Source organism: Balaenoptera physalus, assembly GCF_965194825.1.
Source record: "Balaenoptera physalus genome assembly, chromosome: 12".
Taxonomy (NCBI): domain Eukaryota; kingdom Metazoa; phylum Chordata; class Mammalia; order Artiodactyla; family Balaenopteridae; genus Balaenoptera; species Balaenoptera physalus.
The window spans coordinates 90,195,957-90,216,241 of NC_138897.1; the positions used below are offsets into that span (position 1 = coordinate 90,195,957).

A 20,285-nucleotide genomic window follows, 5' to 3' on the forward strand; every position below is an offset into this window, starting at 1 on the left:
TGGAAAATCATGTCGTGTGCTTCGGGATCTAGACTTGGGGTCCAGTTCCAAGCCCAGCACTGACTAGCTGTGTGACCTTGAGCCAGGTACCTGCCATCTCTGAGCCTCGGCTTCCTCGTGTGAAACAGCGATTGTCAGGGCTTCTGCACAGGTTATTGTGTGCTTAGCAGAGCCAGTGCTTTTACAACTCACAGCCTGGCCAAGACGCCGCAACTACGGACCCCAGTGCTCCCTCCCCGCCCAGGTTAGTTTCCTGGGATGGAATGCCCACTCTCCACGCCCCGAGAACTCAGACTAGCCGACTGGTACACAGGGAGAGGGTTCATTGAAATTTAGGAAAGGAAAAGGCAACATCACTTCAACTGCTCTGCCCACCGAAGGCCTCGGTGTGACAAGAAGGGGAGAGAGCGAGACCTGTGCCTAAGACTCAGGATATGCAGTGGAATGGGACGGACAGGAAGCCCGGCACCTGGGCTCCTGCTCTAACTCAGGGCAGGAGAGAAAGAGGCAGGCTCTGGGAGATTCAGCCACTCGTCCTGACCCCACAGAGGACCCCAGCACACCACAGCCACAGGCCTCGGTTTCATCCAGGGAGGTGGTTACCTGAAAACACACACACGGTTGTTTCCGTGTCACTGACCATGACTTGTGGGAAACGGCAAGGCAGCACCCAGGCTGGGGAGCCCCCAAACTCTTGTTCTGTCCTGTTGACTGGGGTGGGGAGGGCCAGGCTGACCCAGGGGAGCCCAGAGAAGAGAGGCACCCCAGGGCGCCCTATACAGAGGAGAGAAACACAGGCCACCCGGGGAATCCAAAGCTACCAGGGAAAGAACATCAGTCCTTCCTACTTGGTGAAGAGGAGTCAATATTTGCAAGAAGGAGTCAATACTTGCAAGAAGCAGGATCGATTAATACGATTTACCCCACGTACATCAGATAAAGTCAGATGTTTAAGGAAGAGGAAATGGCAACTGAGCCCCTGCCCCACCCCAAACTCCAACACTGGTGGGTGGTCCTAACCTGTGGGTCTGCGTGGGAAGGCACCACCGATGTCCTGCTCTCAAGGCCCACAGAAGGGAGCCGGGGACCAGGACGCCCGTGCCAGCATCCTGCAGGGAGAAGCTCAGCGGGGGAGGGGTGAGACACCTGGTCGCTCTGATCACTCAGCGCCCACTGGGAAATCGACGAAGCCAGGCCTCCTCCTGAGCAACGCCAAAGCAATCCAGATGTGCCCAGAGGGCAGGACCTCTGGGCACATCTGGACCGGGGTCCTGGCAGGACCGGGGGTGTCTGGCTAAAAGAGTCTTCATTTGCACTCCTGGAGACTGATACACCTGACACTGCCCAGGGCTCCCTCTGCTTAGGAAGACTGCTCAAGGAACCGGAACCCATAGCCCCAGCACACGCAGGAAGCTTTCTTATCTCAGAAGTCCAGCTCGGAGCTCTCAGCCTCAAACCTGAGGTGTTCACCCATCAACCTTTGGGACTGCGGGACCTCAGGACCTCAGGCTGCAGAGGGGAGGCAGGTGGGAGGTGGGGGGTGGGCAGGGGGGCCTGACACATCAGCCCAGAGTTCTCGGTAAGCAGCCACCAGCATCTTGATGCCTGGGGCAGGGTCACGGTCAGCGGGGCGATGCAGGTGACTCTCACCTTCCAATCAAGCCCCTGAACTTGGGCAATACGGGACTGGAGGCCCACCTCCACCAGATACCCAGAGGCCAGAGACAAGCGCTCACAACAAAATGAAAAAGGTGGAGAAATAGATTTCCAGGGAGTCCCAGGTGCAATCAGACTACAAGAGGACAGAACATGCACAGGCACCACGAAAGCCGCCACCCAATCCAGGGCCCCCATCAGGACCCGACATGCTCCCGTGAGCCATGTGTACTGCTCAACACACATTCTTGTTTGTCTGACACATGTGCACCCCCGTACGGTACCCAGGAGGCAGACAGCAGCCCAGGAGGCCTTCCAGTGACCATGATTGGAAGGCAGCCCCCTGCTGCTATAGAAGCCCTAATTGTTCCAGGAACCGATTCCCAACTCCGGAGCAACGCTACCCCAGGGGCTGAGGCCAGTCACCGGGGCAACTAGGGACACTAGAGGTAGAAGTAAAAGAAGAGGAGCATTTCATGGTGGCTAGGAAGAACAAAAGTGATAAACTGCAGAGTGAGGGCACAGACGGTGAGAGTTCAGAGGAGGAAGAGAAGCGAACTAGGGAGGTGAAAAGATAACCAGTGACGGCACAGCAGTGGGAGGTGTGGCTGCAAGCGACAGAGACTGGCTTTTCGCACGCACACCGCCCACCCCAGCGCAGTCCCACGCTCCCTCCGGGGAAGCCGTAGCCAATTCTGCAAATTCCTCTTTGGGATGGGGCTGCAGGGGTTGAAGCTCCATCTCTGCCCTGCACCGACATGCTTGACCCCCAAAGAAAAAAACACCCCAGGTGTCCCAGGTTCCAGGTCCCCGCCGGGCACGTGAGCCCCGCCGGCTTCCCCGCTCCATCCCACCAGAACCCCCAGCTCGCCCTCACACGCCCTGCCTCTGCACGGCTTCTCCTCTGTTCTGTTTCTTAGCTTTCATCACGACACCTCCAACCCCTCTGGGAGGTCAGTGGCAATCTCCCCATTTGAGGGGTCAGGAAAGCCACCGAGAGGGTTAGGGGTCTGCCACGGCAACACGCCAGTCAAAGGCGAGCTGGCTTCTACACACCCGCCCCACTCCCCTCCACTGTGCCGCCTCCCCCGGGGTGAGAAGGTCAACAGTGACTCACACCCGGCAGAATGAGATCAGCAGTGGCTGCCAAGAAAAGAAGCGCACTCTTCACACAGGGTGCACGGCGGGGAAATGATTCTTCTGACACAAAAGCGTTTAAAATCCAAAAAGTGAATGCAGGGTCAACTTAAGGAGCGAGGCAGCTCCTCGGGGGACAGAGCTCTAAGGGGCAGGGGGGCAAAACGACGCTGGAATAAAGTAGGAAGATGCTGCCAGAGGACTCAGGTTTCCTCCCGTGACCTCTCACACAAAAGGCGAAAAGCAAATCGACCCACTCCCTTTAGGGGAATGAAAAGTCAAAATAGAACACGAGTCTGTGCTGAGACTTGCTGTAGACGTGTTCCGTGCACACCTGTAGCTGTGGTCATGGGGGGCTGCGGGGTGGGGTGAGGCTCTGGGAGTAAATAATGCACAGCGTGTTGCTGTCTACCAGGAACAAAAACATTTCACTCCTTTGAGTTCTTCCCCCGTTTTCACTGAAGTGTAATCGACAAATAAAATCTTGATACACTGAAAGTGTATGGCCATAAAAAGAATGAAATAATGCCACTTGCAGCAACACAGATGGACCTAGCGATGATCATACTAAGTGAAGTAAGTCAGACAGAGAAAGACAAATGTCATGACATTGCTTATGTGTGGAATCTAAAAAAAATGATATGAATGAACTTATTTATAAAACAGAAATAGACCCACAGACATAGAAAACAAACCTATGATTATCAAAGGGGAAGGTGGGGAGGGATAAATTAGGAGTTTGGGATTAACATATACACGTGACTATATATAACAGAGATAAACAACAAGGACCTACTGTACAGCACAGGGAACTAAACTCAATATCTTATAATAACCAATGATGGAAAAGAATCTGAAAAATAATGTATATGTATATGTATAACTGAATCACTTTGCTGTACACCTGAAACTAAGACAACATTGTAAATCAATCATACTTCAATAAAAAAAATAAAGTGTATAGCGTGATGACTTGAAAGACGTAAGCACTGTGAAAGGATTCCCACCATTGAGTTTATTACCCTATCACTGCATATTTGTTTTTTATTTTTTGTGGTGAGAACACTTAAGTTCTACTCTTTTTTTTTTTTTTTTTAATTTTATTTATTTATTTATTTATTTTATTTATGGCTGTGTTGGGTCTTCGTTTCTGTGCGAGGGCCTTCCCTAGTTGTGGCAAGTGGGGGCCACTCCTCATCGCGGTGCGCGGGCCTCTCACTGTCGCGGCCTCTCGTTGCGGAGCACAGGCTCCAGACGCGCAGGCTCAGCAATTGTGGCTCTCTGGCCTAGCTGCTCTGCGGCATGTGGGATCTTCCCAGACCAGGGCTCAAACCCGTGTCCCCTGCATTGGCAGGCAGACTCTCAACCACTGCGCCACCAGGGAAGCCCCAAGTTCTACTCTTTTAGTAAATCTCCCTTATACAATACAGTGTTGTCAACTGTAGTCATCATTTTATACATTAGATCTCTCCTTTCAGTTTTAAATCTAAATCTTCAATATGCAACCTGAATGATTTGCAAAATTGCAGGAGGGTAAAAAAAAAAAAAAAAAAAGAAGAAAAGAAAAAAAAAAAACCCAACCTTTGAAGATAAGAACCAGAGAAGTCAGAATTGCTTTCCTGAAAAAATTTCGGATCCCTAACTGTTTTAGTCAATGGACATGAATTAGTAAGTGAATCTGTTTCTCTACACAATTTCTATTAATAGAATATCAGTCTCTCCTCATCCCCACTAAATAAATGTCAAACAAACACTTATTAAAGAATACTGGTTTGATGGGGGTGCCAAATTACTAGCTTGCCCAGACATCCACATGTTTCAGGCTGGCCCTGGTTGAAAGCATAAGTTCCAAACGAGTGGGGAGCACGGCTGGAGTTGAACACTCTTGTTTCCAACCCCCGTTGACATGGAGACCATGAGGCAGGTGGCTAAAGAGTGGGCAGAGAAGGACGGATGCAAATGGCAGTGGTACCCAAGCAAGTTGTCCAGGTTGCTGGCAACAGGCGGGGGCAGCCCAGCTTTCGACTCCATCTGAAGGCTTGGCTACTAATTTTTTGATTTATTAAGATGTGATTCTCATGCCACAAAATTCACCCTTTGAAAGTGTACAATTCAGTGGCCTTCAGTACATTCACAAAGTCGTACAACCATCACATCTCTCTAGCTCCAGAGTGTCTTCATCACCCCCCCCAAAAGAAATCCCGTACCTATTAGCAGTCACTTCCCACATCCCCTCCTTCCAGCCCCTGGCCAACACCATCTGCTTTCTGTCTCTACAGATTTGTCTATTCTGGACATTTCACATAAATGGGATCATACAGTACGTGGCCTTTTGTGTCGGACTTCTTGCGCTTCTCATCATGTTTTCAAGGTTCATCCACATTGTAGCATGCGTCAGTACTTCATTGTTTTTTGTGGCTGAACAACACTGCATTGTGTGGATCAACTGTGTTTTGTTTATCCATTCATCTGTTAACAGACACTTGGGTAGTTTCCACTTTGGGGCTATTAAGAATTGTGCTGCTAGGAACATTCGTGTACAAGTTTTTGTGTGGATGTATGTGTTTGATTTAGGTATATACCTGGGAGTTCCTAATTTTTTATTTTATTTTTTTTGCCACACCGCCCGGCAGGCGGGATCTTAGTTCCCTGACCAGGGGGATTGAAACTGTGCCCCCTGCAGTGGAAGTGCAGAGTCTTAATCACTAGACCGCCAGGGAAGTCTCCAGGAGTTCCTAATTTTTAATAATTTAAAACAAGTAATACATCTGTATTTCTGAAAAGATTTAAAAAGCATGAGAGTGAGTTTCTCTCTCGTCCCTGTTCCCCAGCACCTGGTTCCTCTCTCCAGTGTCAGGTTAATTCTCCCAGAGACGCCTAGACATAATGTACATCCTGCTGCATTTTACAGACAGCTGGCAGGAGGAAACCTGACAACTAGATGAGGCCGGAATCAGCTTAGTGATGCTTTGGAAAGAGCACAGGGCCCAGTCCAAGCCCTATCTCTGCCGTCTGTCGGCAGCCTGCCCCTGGAAAGCGGCTTAGCGGAGGGAGGCGCCCTAGGTGGACGGGTTTTGACGTCTGGCTCTGCCGTCTCTTGGCTCTGTGGCCTCAAGCCTGCTGCTTAACCCCTCTGGACTCCGTTCCCTTATCTGTAAGAGAGCGCTGACACGACTACCTAGTTCACGGGACCACCACAAAGGACCCATGAGCTCAGGAAAGCAAGTGCTTAGCACTGTGCCTGGCACACAGTAAGCACCCAGTGTTTGCTGCCGCTGTAATTACTGCTGCTACTGTCTGCTACCCTGTGACCCGATCCTCGGTTTCCCCACCTGGAAAATGGTGGTAGGCACCTCCCATGCACGGTCACGGTGTGGAACACACGAGACCCCTGGTGCGCCACCGTTTCTGAGTAGTGGGAGCTCCGGGAAAGTTAGGATGGCCACGCTGCATCCCCACATCCCCGTGTCCTGCTCCAGAACCTCCCCAAAGGAGAGGCCAGGTCTCCCGGCTCAGCCTCCGCAGCCCTGAGTTCTCCGCCCCCCGCCCCCAAGCCCAGAGGAAGAGCCTGCAACCTGGACCCCACCCCTGGGTGGGGTGGCTGGGTTTCTTCTTTCTTGTCCGTTTCCAGCCACCCCCCTTCCGGATCCTTCTCTCTTCTTTCTCAACACACTTGGTTCTGAACCTGAGCTTCTCTCTCTGAAGGCAGCAGGGAAACCCTCAGAGACCTTCAAAGTGGAGAGACCTCAAGTGAGGAAGGAAGCCTTAGCGGGGGCCATTAGAAAGCTGTTAGGAGCGATTTTCCCCCAGCTGGCAAAAGGCAAAACAGAGCCTGCAGAACACACCCAGGCCTGGGAGGGCAGAGCAGGGAGAGGAGCTGAACAGTGCTGCCTTGAGCGTGTAAAAGTTCATGGGGGGAATACACCCAACACACACACACACGCACACACACGTGCACACATACGCGTTCGCGCGCGCGCACGCACGCACACACTCACACGCGCATAACAAAAAGGAGAAATTCTTAGCCTGCGGCAGTTGGTAGCATTATGTAAAATCCCAAGCCCACAAAAATATCATTTGGATGATAAAAAGTTAAATTTAGCTAAGTACAGAGTGACTAATACTACGAGGGAGGGGCGGCACCCCCAGTTGCCTGGAGCTGATACAGCTGGTTTTTAGAAACTTTTGACAAGTAACCAGGGCCTGGTGCGGCCCAGAATAACAGATTATGTAATAAGAGGCGCAGCCATTAGCGATACAAAGCAGACGGCAAGCGCTGCAGCCTCTTGGAGGGAGGGGACCGCTGAGGTCTGGCTGGAGCTTCTCCCACAGAACGGCTTCTGGAAGCCTGGGCGTTCCAGAGGCATCCAAGAGTGGAGCCGGGCCTCGGCAGGTTAGCGTGAGTGGATCACCCGGCCTCTTCTGCAAAGAGCTCTTCCCAGGGTGTCTGTGCCGGATGGTTACTTGGGTGGCTTCCAGTGGGCCAGGGCCCCGTGGAGTCCCTGTCCTTCGAATCCAGTCCGGCCCGATGACCTGTTTTAACCAACAGAACGGCGAGGGGTAGAGAGGCAGGGAGTGACACTGTGCCGGCTTAGGACCCAAGCCTTAGGAAGGCCCGGCTAAGCACTGAAGACACAGACTCGGAGGGGAACCAGTGCCTCAGCTGATACAGCCAAGCTCCTGTACCCAGCCGCCAGCCACGGGAGCCGGGCCGTGGTGGAAATGCACCTTCCACCCCCAGTCAAGCCGTCCCAGCTGACACCAGCGGAGCAGAGATGAGCCACCCCCGCCAAGCCCTGTCCGAACTGCCGCGTCATGAACAAAAAAAATGGTGCTTTCAGCCACTAAGTTGGGGAGCACTTTGTTGCAGCAACAGAACACTGACGCAGTGGTCAAGCTCTCTACTGGGTTTTGGGGAAGTTTCTATTCCTAATGTGAGACTTGTGAAGATTTTTCACACTCTCACATATGAGTCACTAAGAGAAGTCAGTGCTTGAATGAGTCTGAGGAAGAGACTAATTTTCCACTCCCCAAATCCCAGTGGAATAAATGCTGAAGTCAAGCCTTGCGCTGAGTTTCAAAGAGCTGCTGGGAAGGCTGTGGGATTTCTCCAATGACCCAATAGACTAACCAGGCCGTCAGTGGATCAATTCAAGCTGTCACTTAATGACGTGACTTTCACTCGTCCTCTCCAGAGCAGGGGCTTGTACAGTGTGGACAGAGGTACCGACGGAACTCCCTGTGTGTGGTGTCACAATTTCAGGTGTGAGGGCTGACAGCAAAGCTCTAGCTGGCCGACTCTTGGTAAGTCAGTTCCCCTCTCTGGGCCTCACTTTCCCATCTGTACAGTGAGAGGCTGATGTTTAAAAGGCCTCTCCAGGTGTGGAGAAAAGGGAACCCTCCTGCACTGTTGGTGGGAATGTAAATTGGTGCAGCCACTATGGAGAACAGTATGGAGGTTCCTTAAAAAACTAAAAATAGAACTACCATAGGACCCAGCAATCCCACTCCTGGGCATATATCCAGAGAAAACCATAATTGGAAAGGATGCATGCACCCCAATGTTCATTGCAGCACTATTTACAATAGCCAGGTCATGGAAGCAACCTAAATGTCCACTGACAGAGGAATGGATAAAGAAGATGTGGTACATATATACAATGGAATATTACTCAGCCATAAAAAAGAACGAAATCATGCCATTTGCAGCAACATGGATGGACCTCGCAATTATCATACTAAGTGAAGTAAGTCAAACAGAGAAAGACAAATCTCATATGATATCACTCGTGTAGAATCTAATTTTTAAAAAATGATATAATGAACTTATTTAGAAAACAGAAACAGACTCACAGATTTCGAAAACAAACTTGTGGTTATCAAAGGGGAAACATGATGGGGAGGGATAAATTAGGAGCTTGGGATTAACATACACACACTACTAGATATAAAATAGATAACCAACAAGGACGTACTATATAGCACAGGGAACTCTACTCGATATTCTGTAATCACCTATATGGAAAAAGAATCTGAAAAAGAATGAATATATGTATATGTATAACTGAATCACTTTGCTGTACACCTGAAACTAACATAACATTGTAAATCAACTATACTCCAATAAAATTTCTTAAAAATTAAAAAAACAATAATAAAAGGCCTATCCATTCAGCTCCAACATTCTGCAATGCTATAGTTTTGGCAGAAGGGAAGGCAGCACTGAAACAGAATCCAAAACACTGAACAAAGTCCAAATGACTTGCATCTAGTTTACAAGGCAGACACACACACACTGGAATCCTTACCTCTGTCCCCTTGGAACCTCACTCTTATCTCTGTGTCCTTCATTTGAATTTGTTCCTTCCACAACATTCCCTGTGGAAATCCAGCGTGGTCCAATTTCCTCTTCCTAAATTACACTTTTGGCCCCTGGATTCTTAGTGGGACTGTGTGATTAGTTCTGTGCGTAGAGGGATGTACACCCCGCTTTCCGGCCTGGCCCCTAAGACACCTCACATGATCCTCTATGCAGAAACTCCTAACAGGACAATCTACATGCAAATGAGTAAAAAACAACAACAACAACAAATCTTAGTTTTGGGCTTCCTAGTAGGCAAAGCAAAGAGGGAAATACGCTGGCCACAGAGCTCTGCTAACAGTGAAAAACATACTGTTCATGATGAGAATCATTCTTTGTTCTGGCCGAAAGCTCTGAGAGGAAGTCTCCCCAGGGTCTCTGGGTGAGGGAATCGGTGTCTGGCAGGAGGCAGCAAGAGGAGACCAAGCTTGCCCCGAAGTCTGTCCCCTCCACGGCAGAGGGCCAGCTTTTCAGGCTCTCCTGTGGCCTGAGTGGCGCTTGACTGCGGCGAGCATAATTCTTCATCCTCATTAATGTCAACACGGCAGCACCATGATAATGACGGAAAATATTTACATGCCCGTACCACGACGGGTTGTTTAGACCATCTGGCTACTGGATGCGGTAAAAGTATTGTCAAACACACGGCCTGTCCACGAATGCCGTGCCTCAGCACTGATAGAGGCCGGGCTCCGGGGTTCAGGCGGCATCCCAGGTCCCATCCGCATCATACACTGGACCACGGGGGACCCGAGAGGCCATCTCACGTCTTGGCCGGTCTGGACCCGCCATCGGCCTCAGGCCCCTGCAGGTCGGGAGCAGGGCCCTCAAAGCCCCACCCCTGCTCCGTCTGGGTGAGCATCGATGATAACCTCCTGACACTATCAAGAATCTCTCTAGGACTCAAGTGCTCCAAACAAGACTCACTCGGCAAGGCAGCCCCGATTCTGCAGCCACCGCGGGATTTCTCCAGGGATCTCATGGGGCTGCTGGGAATTCTCAGAGGCAAACAGCACCGTTCGCTTGTGTCTGAAGCCGCTTCTGCCTGAGCTTTCTCTCGCTAGGGAGGCAGAGACAAGGATGAGGCACCACCGCTCCAGAAGGATGGAGGAGGGTGAGCTTAACCTCGCCTCATTGAGAGCTGCTTCTTCCTTCTGTCCGTGTGGCTCTGCTGAGTTCTGAGACCAGGCTGAATAACAGAGTTTTTTTCTGGGTTGACGTTAAATTTTTTTTCCTTTTTCTTTCTTTCTTTCTTCTTTTAAACTTGGGGTGTTTGGGCGGGTGGTTTTATTATTATTTTCTTAATTTTAGTAAAAGCAAAAAAAATTCCATTCGGAGCTCGTTTCAAAATTAGCAATTTTCTTAATGGGAAGCATACGCTCGCCGCCCACACAAGGAGCTGTGTCAGCTCGGCAATCACAGCGCCCAGTGAATATGGTGAGTCGTGTCACCTTCCTGACAACCGTGAGTCAAATGGAAACTCATCACAGGTGGCTGGAAGGCCAGGGGCCTGGCTTGAAGCTCTGATGAGGGCTTTCAGAGAGGCACGTCTGTGGGGAAGGTCGGCGGTGTTTCCGTCCACTATGAACCCACAGCTTTAGAGTCTTTTCATAACAAACACCCTCGAAGATTTAAAATGCGCCAGCCAGAGCGTTTAGGGCCTGTGGGAGCACACGGACCAGGTTCAAGTGCCAGCTGGCCATCTTGCCTCCTGGAATCTGGATTTTGACTGTGAAGTGAGTGTGAGTGACACAGCTCGAAGCAGCTTCCTGCCCTGATAGTCACCAGCTGGTTCTCTAGTCATCAGGTGGCTGGGATGCACTGGCCCAGGTCAGGGGTCTCTGTGGCCATGGACTCAATCGAGGGTCACGGTCTTTCCCGGGACTGGCTCTTCTCTCTCTGCAAGTAGGGTGAGGACCACAAAGCCCACACAGGGAGAGAGGCCCGTGAAAAAAGTCAGAGCCTGAGGCCGGACATAGCCCAAGGCTCAGGAGTTTGCAACCCTGGCCCAGGAGAGCAAGCACGTGTGCACATCCACGTGCTCTAAAAGCACTGAGACCAGCAGCACGGGCTGCCTGACAATACATAGTTTGGGATGACAGTTTGCACTGGTAACACACCTAGCACCCCAGTGAGGCCGGGTGGACATGCAGAGGCCCAGGCGACATCTCTGGGCGGCATTTCAGATCCCTCAAGCCCCAGGAGAGACAGCTGCTAGGAGCCACCAAGTAGTTTCAAACAGATACCTGCTCTGCTCACCGACTTCTAGACAGGGGTGGGCAAATGCCCTTTTAGCAAAGTGAACCGCTGGGGACACAGGAATATCGTGATGAAGACCACACCCAGGTCACTGCTTGCTTCACTCATACCAGGCTCCAAAAACATCCAGCAGCAAGCCAGGGACAGGCTTCTTGTTTAAACACAGAGATATAAGACAGCTAAGGGTGGGCCCAGCGCCTCGGGACGTGGAGTAGCTTAGCCCCGGGCCTCCAGAGTCGGAGCCAGGATCTTTTCCAGACCATGGAGCCCCTGCAGGCCCAGCCCGAGCTCCTACCGCCTCCAGCCTTCAACGCCTCCTGCCCTGGTTCCCGCGTCCCAGCGGGCTGCTCAGCACCATGCACCGCCAGGCCCCCGCCAGTTCACGGCGAAACGAGAACCACACGGTTAATGGAGCAAGTCGTTCTACAAGCTGTTTATTCTCTTTTTATTCTTAGATTAGACCTTTCCTATTTCTTAGTGTCCTTTGGTTCATGAGAGGATGGCTATGGGGAATTGTAGCTTTTCTCTGTGTGTGGTTAGTTATTTATAACATAAGTTTTACCATTTTAATTCCTCTTAAGTGTACTTCATCGGCCTTCAGTGTACGCACAGTGCTGTGCAACCGGCACCACCACCCGTTTCCAGAGCTTCCTCATCACCCCAAACACTCAACACTAACTCCCCATCCCTCTTTTCCCCCAACCCCCGGTAATGTCTGTGAATGGTACCTCTTTATGTTTTTATTTTATTTTTATTTTTGGCCGCGTGGCGTGTGGGATCTCAGTTCCCTGACCAGGGATCGAACCCACACCCCCTGCATTGGAAGCGCAGAGTCTTAACCACTGGCCCGCCAGGGAAGTCCCAGAATGGTACCTCTTTAAAAATAATGTCCTTACTTGGCAAAATTATTTTGTAATCTTATAAGTCCTGGTGTCATTTTAAAGCTCCTGGTGCTTCTCAGATACTCGGTGATAAACAAGCTGACACAGGAGGGGGCAGGCAGCTGCTGTCCCCCATCCCCACCAGGAAGGAACCTTCCAGGCCACAACCAGTCTGGAGGGATCAAGGGCGGCCCCCTCGGTCGTGTTCGAGTGGGCACCTAATGGGAGACGGCTGGCCAGGAACTCTGCTAGAGCTGCCCTTTGCAGTAGAAAGGCTCTCACCCGGTTTTCTCCAGATTTTCATCTTACTTAAAAGCTCTTCCTTGCCTGGGGTTTTAAGGTTAAAAACCACTGCCTCGTGCTCCCACATTCTAAGTGGGAGTGTCGATTGGTCCTACCTTCAGGGAGAGCAATTGAGCAGTAGCTACCGACAATAAAAGGAAAACACTCCTTGACCTGGCAATTCTGCTTTGGGGAAATTTATTCCGCAGATTTGAAAGTCTATTTGCATGAAAACCTACATACCGGGAGACTCACTGAGGTACTGTTTGCTCCCAGTCTTCCACGATTAGAATGCAAAACTCCATGGAAAGGGAGCTGGCTTAAGAAATGATGGTGCATAATAAGGACCTACTGTATATAGCACAGGGAACTCTACTCAGTACTCTGTAGTGGGCTATATGGGAAAAGAATCTAAAAAAAGAGTGGATAGACGTATATGTATAACTGATTCACTTCGCTATACACCTGAAACTAACACAACATTGTAAATCAACTCTACTCCAATAAAAATTTTAAAAAGAAAAAAAAAAATGATGGTGCATCCATCAGCCAAACACTAAGCCCATCGTTAAAAAGCCTGGGCAGCCCAAATGAACTAACAGAGGACCACCTCCAGATTTACGAATTGATAAGTCAAAACAGCAGGTGAATAGGGAAGCAGCCATTTGTGGGGTTCTTTCTTATGTAACATATATTCATGTATGCAGAGAATCTCTCTGAAGAGTATACACACTGGGAGACTGCAGACAAGGAACAAAGAAGTCTTACATTTAACTCTCAGCCACTTGCCATTTGGTACCAAGTATAATGTATTACTTATCCAAACAATGTTTTTCATACCAAATATGGTCTTTACTAACTCTTTTGGTTTTTGACTACTTTATTGTAACCTATGAACTTGTAAGTTCCATAAAGCGAGAAATGTATCTTATTTATCTTTTTCCTTCTCCCAGTTTTATTGAGCTACAGTTGACAGCACTGTGTATGTGTTTAAGGTGTACAGCATAATGATTTGATCTAATTTATCTTTAAAACCTTGTCAATGTCCCGTATAACATCACATACAACTTTTTGGGTGTTTTAGTAATTTTTTGAAGCCATGAAAGAATTGAGTGAGTGAATGATTAAGTGAATGATGAGTGAAGAAAGGCATTGGAAAAATAAGTAATGTTCTTTAAATACTAGAAAACTGTGAGTCTTGAGTTGCCAGGGAAAGAAAAGGTTGAGGGGATGCAGGAACTGATTGATCGTGGAGATCTAGGTAGAAAAATCAGACGCAGTAATATTGAAGGAAGGTATACACCACTCACAGGGCAGTGATGTTCATGTTAAAAGTTTAACTGAACAAGTGTTTTTTGGTTTTTGGGTTTTTTTGGCCATGCTTCGCAGCTTGTGGGATCTTAGTTCCCTGACCAGGAATTGAACCTGGGTCCTCGGCAGTGAAAGCGCAGAGTCCTAACCACTGGACCACCAGGGAATTTCCCTGAAAAAGAGCTTTTAAATTTCAATAACTATTTTAGATTTTTTTTAAAAAGCCAACATTTAACGTTTCTTTTGAAACAGCAGAATGCAAAAATAATAAAAGTAATAATGGGTGGCCCAAACGATTTCAAAATACATTTTTTGAAACCACATTACATCTACCTTTTAATTCCATGAGCCACCTATTCCTAAAGAATCAGAAAGTAGATCGAAAAACCACCACTCTCCAGTGAGTTGGTTACAAGGTTTGAGCACACATACCCAGCTTGGGAGCGCTTGCCTGTGATCCTCCGCGAGCCAGCCCGCAAGCTGGCAGCAACCCTGACCACTGAGAAATGGGCTGACTAGCAGAGCAAGGCCGCCAGGCTTCAAGGAAAAAGCTTCCGCAAAGCCCGAGGACTTCAGCCCTCGGAGAGTTATACCGGCCCCCTTGGCCACCCAGACAAACAGCGGTGGCTAAAATCAGGCAAAAAATGAACAGAAGCAAAACCACACTGAGGAGAGGACAGGAAAAGAAATAGGGAGGAGGGAAGGCTACCTTAAAAGGAATTAAGGGAGCCCGGGGTTCAGCCAGAGGGATGTCTGGCAGACGCAACCCCGTCCAGCCCTTCCAAGGCCTCCCAGGACGGCCCGGTTTGTTCGTGACACCAGAACTTCATCTGCATCTGGGTAGCCCCAGCCAGCCAGATGACTCAGCCATCCCTAAAAGACTGAATTATACCAAGGGCTCGCTGTTTATTCAAAGAGAGGCAAGACATGCCTTTAAGAAGCATCAGGATCATTACCAGGGAAATGTGAAGGACGCCTCAGTCCCCACCAAGCTGGCTCGGGAGGTGTCCTCGTGCTGGTTTCTAACAGGAGTTCATGGTTTCCTTCCAACAAGCGGACTCTTCTCACCAGCATCTCCTTCCCACTCAACACGGTGGCCTTGGGGAGACCAGAGCTGGGACCTGTGACAAACCCCGGGGAGGACTCCGACGGCCCCGTCCCCGAGAATGAGGAAGGTCCGACCCTCCTCAAGTGGCTTCCATCGTCCAGGATTGGTGCTGAGCTGAAATAACGGGGTCCCAGCCCTTGTAACAACAGCTCAGTGGTGTGCAAACATGTTCAAGACTTCTCGGAGATTCTGCAGAAGGACCCTGCGAGGATGAGGTTGTGATCCCTCCCTCACAGATGAGGACATTCTGGTCCCGAGAGGCTAAGCAACTCATCCGAAACCCCGCAGCCAGCAAGCGGCACAGCCAGGCTAGGGACCGGGTCTCCTGACTCCGGTCACACCTCTGTGACCGAAACGCTAAATGGGAGGCTAAGCTCTAAGGTGATCCGGGATACTGAGCCATGCACCATTATTCCTGCATTTCCCGGGAATCTGGGCTCCAGGAGGCAAAGGAGATCCTGGCAGTTGCCTGAGGCTGCCAGGGTGTTACTGTCATTTCTAACCAGAAAATAAGGTCACTGGCTTGTGGACACCCGAGCAAACAGGTGCCAGAGGTGTCCCTTCTGGTAACGTTGACCAACCAGTTCCCACCTGGGAAAGTGATGGCGGTTTCATTTTTATTTTTTGACTTGGCCATCATACCATCTTATTACTTGGAATTATTTTTCAGTGTATCTCCTTTGAACACCTAAGCTGTATCCATCTCAAAACATCAATTGTGCAACTTTATTTCTAAGAGTTCTGTTCTGCTTCTTCCCTAGCCCCTGGCACTGGCTTCACTCCAGAGTGATGATTATTAGTGGGAGAGGGTTTGCTTGGCAACTGACGTTAAGGGAAGGCCTCTTAGAGCAGCATCTTCTAAATGCTGTTTGGCCCCAAAATCTCTTTTTGACACAATCTCCAATAGCATTCTGTGCTCCTCAAACACACTTTGGGTAATGCTGTAGAGTGTTGTAGATGTTATCATGCTGAATCTCTGTCTACCCCTCAGTCGCTATGTTTTTAAGAGTAATGGATGTTGAACTTTATCAAATGCTTTTCTGACATCTATTGAAAGCATCTAAGTTCTTTTCTTCTTCTTTTTTTTTCTTTTGGTAGGTCTCCTAGTCTTTAATCATCTGCTTATGACTTTGAGGCTGGTCCACAACCCAATGTAACGAGCCCTTTGCTGGGTGCCAGAATGGGGGAGCACGGAGAGAGACACCCAGCAAATAGCTCTTGCCTACAGAGGAAAGGGAGGGGAAAAGAACATGAAGAACACACACACACACACACACACACACACACACACACACCCCATCTGAATGGTAGGCTAGTATTTGTGAATTCATGTATCACACACAAGGCACAGTGAGGACCCCAGGAACCACACATGAGTCAGGGTAATCACGGAGGGCTTCCTGCAGGAGGTGGCAGGGGGGATTTAGAGACAGGCTGGAAATGAGGGCATCTGGATTTGAGTCTTGCCCCACATGGAGTCCAAGGGCATGATTTCCTCGCCTATAATTTTCTCAGCAATAAAACAGTAATAATCACAGACCAAGAGACCTTCGGAGGCACCCAGTTTAGCCTCCTTCATTTGCAAACTCTAGAGGCCGGGGTTCAAAGAGGAGAGCTGATTTGTCCAAGATCACCGAGCCATCCCTACCGTCTTTCTTGGTTCCAAGGGGGGGCGGGGAGAGAAACAAAGAAAGCTTTGAGATCTTGGGCAGAAAGGAAGCAGAGAACACCCAGTGTGTCGGGACTCTTTCCCTGTAATAATCGTTATTGTTGCCACCTTGAAAGTTGGCTGAGTCAGGAGGTGGCCAGAGGGCTAGACTCAGGGTGCAGAGGCCAGCGGTCAGAGGAGCCTGGCCGGGAAGAGGGGAAGATTCTGGAGCCACCCCCCCCCGCCCGCAGCAGCCCCAGGTCTTCTGCATCAACATACCTGCACAGACATACAAGGATGGCTTTCACAGTTATTCATTCACTCACCTATTCATTCAACAAGTGTAGGGACTATACTGAAGAGTGTCCCCCCAATTCATGTCCTTCTTAGAACCTGAAAATGTGACCTTATGTGGAAATAGGATCTTCGCAGATATAATTAATGTGAGGTCAAACTGGATTGGCGGGGGGAGGGGGGGCGCTGGATCCAGTATGACTGGCATTCTTATAAAAAGAGAGGAGACAGAGACACACGCACAGAGGGAAGACAACCATGTGAAGACAGAGGCAGAGATGGGAGGGATGCAGCTATAAGCCAAGGAACACTGAGGATGGCCGGCCACCACCAGAAGCTGGGAGCGAGGGATGGGACAGATTCTCCCCCCACGCCCACAGGAGGAACCAATCCTAAATTTGGACTTGGGGTCTCCTGGACTGAGAACGAATAATTCCTATCGTTTTAAGCCACCCAGTTTGTGGTGCTTGGTTACACAGCCCTGGGTTAGGAGCCCCGGGGCTTTCCCCACGGAACAGGGGGCCCTGGGAGGCAGAGGGAGTGTTTGGCCTGGAATCCCTCAAATCACATCATCCTCCCCCGCCCCAATCAACAGGCCTCGTCCTCCCAGCCGCCATGCCGCCCATAGCCTGTGACCGAGCATCGCCGTACCTCCCCGGGCCAGACACAGGAACCCAAGCTTCATTAAGCTGCGAGGCACCAGGTACCACGCTAGGCACTTCCACACACATTGTCCTTTAAACATCAGGATCAGCCAAAAGGCAGGTGAGGACACAGCAGCTCCAAGAGAGAGCAGGTCTGCGGCAGAATCACACTCCAAATCGGCCTGGCTGTCTGCATGGGGGGGCGTGGGTGATTCTCTGGCACACTTCCCAGCTCCCCCGGGGCTGCAGCACCTGCCCCCGGCAGGCCCATCTCCCACTCGCTCTGCAGCTGTGGGGACCCCAGGCAGTTGGCATCTGGTCTTTGAAAAGGTATTTATCTTTCCACTCCCTGAGAGCGAGAGAGAGACATAAAAGGCCATGCCCGACGTCAGGTGCACAAGCGTTCCATAGAGACAGATGTCGTTCACACACAGCGATCGGGCCCGGCCAGTGGCTGCCAGGGTGCCTCCCCCGGGGGGCACGAGAGCCTGGGGTGCAGACTCGCCGCTGAGCTGGGGGGCCTTGGCCAGGCCACAGATGTGGGCGTCTCATAGGCAAAAGCAAGGTCCAGCCCAAGGCCCACCTGAGGTTCTAGCACAAGCCTGAGAGTTTTGTTTGGGTACCATTTTAATCTTTTTTTTTTTCTTTCTTTTGGCCGCACAGCTCGGGCATGTGGGATCTTAGTTCCCCAACGAGGGATCGAACGCGTGCCCCCCTGCAGTGGAAGCGCAGAGTCTTAACCACTGGACTGCCAGGGAGGTCTCCCATTTTAATCATTTTTAAGTGTACAGTTCAGTGGCATCGATGATATTCCCGGTGTTGTGCAACCACTATTGCTATTTCCAGAACATTTTCATCACCCCAAACAGAAGCTCTGTCCCCACTAACACCCCGCTCCCCCCGCCCGACCCCCAGTCCCTGGTGAGCACCATTCTCCGTTCTGTCTCTGAATTTGCCTCTTCTAGGCACCTCACACAAGTGGAATCATACAATATTGTCCTTCCGTGTCTGGTTTATTTCACTCAGCATTCTGTTTTTGAGGTTCATCCGTGCGGTAGCCTGTGTCAGTGCTTCATTCCTTTTTGTGGCCATGTAATGTTCCATCGTATGGATATACCCCATTTTGTTTATCCATTCATCAGCTGATAGGTTGGGTTGTTTTCACCTTCTGGCTATTGTGAATAATACTGCTGTGAACATAGGTGTATAAGTACCTGTTTGAGTCCCTGCTTTCAATGTTTTGGAGTATAATAAACCAGGAGTAGCACTGCTAGTAATATTGTATTGTAGGGATAGACCACATTCTGTTTATCCATTCATCAGTTGGTAACTCTGTGGGTTTTTTTTTTTCTTTTTGGCCGCACCACGCACGCTTGCAGGATCTTAGTTCCCCAACTAGGGATGGAGTCCGCACCTTCAGCAGTGAAAGCACGGAGTCCTAACCACTGGACTGCCAGGGAATTTCCAGTAACTGCGCTTAACTGTTTGCAGACCCACCAAACTGTTCCACAGCGGCTGCACCATTTCACATTCCCGCCAGCAGGGCGCAAGGATTCCCATTTCTCCACATCCTCGTCAACACTTGTTATTTTCTGCTTTGGGATTATAGCCAAGCCGGAGATTTCAGAAGAAGGGAGGAGGCTAGTGCCGCAGGAGCCCCAGACACAGCCCGCTGGTGTCCGTGTGCTTTCGGCCCACCGTTCTGTGCAGAGCTGCAGGAGCACGGGCTGGGGAGTCAAGAGAATCCCGTTCCAGTTCCAGCACCGGTGCTTATGGCTGTGCAGCGCTGGTCAAATACTTTAACCACTCTGAGCCTCAGGTCTGTCCTCTGTGGGAACAGAGCTAACAAGCCCAGTGCACCTCCTGCAGGAGGCGGGGCTGTGAATCTGTGACAGCAACAGAAGAAAGAGTATTTTCAGAAACTCTACAGGGGGGACACATAGGTGGTAGAAAGAGGGGCGGTTTCAACCTCCCCTGATAGACCTTTTATGATAATGTATGGGCAGGACTAGAATACTTTCCGCTTCAACCTCTTCTTTCTCAGCCTTTGAATGGAGAAGCCAAAATACAGGAAAAAGTAGAAAGACAAAGAAGGAGTAGAAAAAATTCTAGATGACCTTTTGAGGGCAGCCTTGGCATCAGAATAATTACTGGACACACACACACACACACACACGCGCACCAGTGTACACAAAAATACACATACACACACAGCACTTGAACCTCACTGTGGATTCAAAGTTTGCCCAAATCAATTATGTCACCAGATCCAGAGAAGCAGGTATATGGCAGGAATTAGCATCTCAAATTTTCAGGGGAGGAAATGAAGACCCGGGAAAATGAGGCAACCCTGCCCAAGGTCACACAGCACAGCTGAAGTGGAGCCTCCGGACTCCAGTGCAGTTCAGCCAAAGCACAAGATGGCTGTGGACACCGGGCTCCACGCAGGGTGCGGGCCCAGGGCTAGTTCTTCTACAGCAGCAGCAACATCTGTCTGTCTGTCTGTCTGTCTGTCTCTCTCTCTCTCTCTCACACACACACACACACACACACACACACACACACACAGTGACTGAGGTCTCCACCGAGCAGCCCAGGCCACGTTCCAGAAAAGAAAGAGGACCCTCTTTCCTCGCTGGCAGGAAAAGCACGGAGCCTCATGGGCCCCCAGCCGGCATCTCCATAGTGACAGAATCACAGA

General features: G+C 50.1%; 1 protein-coding gene and 1 long non-coding RNA gene across 5 annotated transcripts in view; both read right to left on the reverse strand.

Moving 5' to 3' along the window:
• PITPNM2 (phosphatidylinositol transfer protein membrane associated 2) overlaps positions 1-20,285 on the reverse strand; it is a 143,790-nt gene that overhangs the window by 108,892 nt on the left and 14,613 nt on the right. The window lies entirely within an intron of this gene.
• Positions 3,874-20,285, reverse strand: part of LOC309640113 — a 29,530-nt gene continuing 13,118 nt past the window's right edge. The window contains exon 2 of the long non-coding RNA XR_014252038.1: positions 3,874-19,470. This is a non-coding gene — a long non-coding RNA (uncharacterized lncRNA). The remainder of the gene's footprint in view (positions 19,471-20,285) is intronic.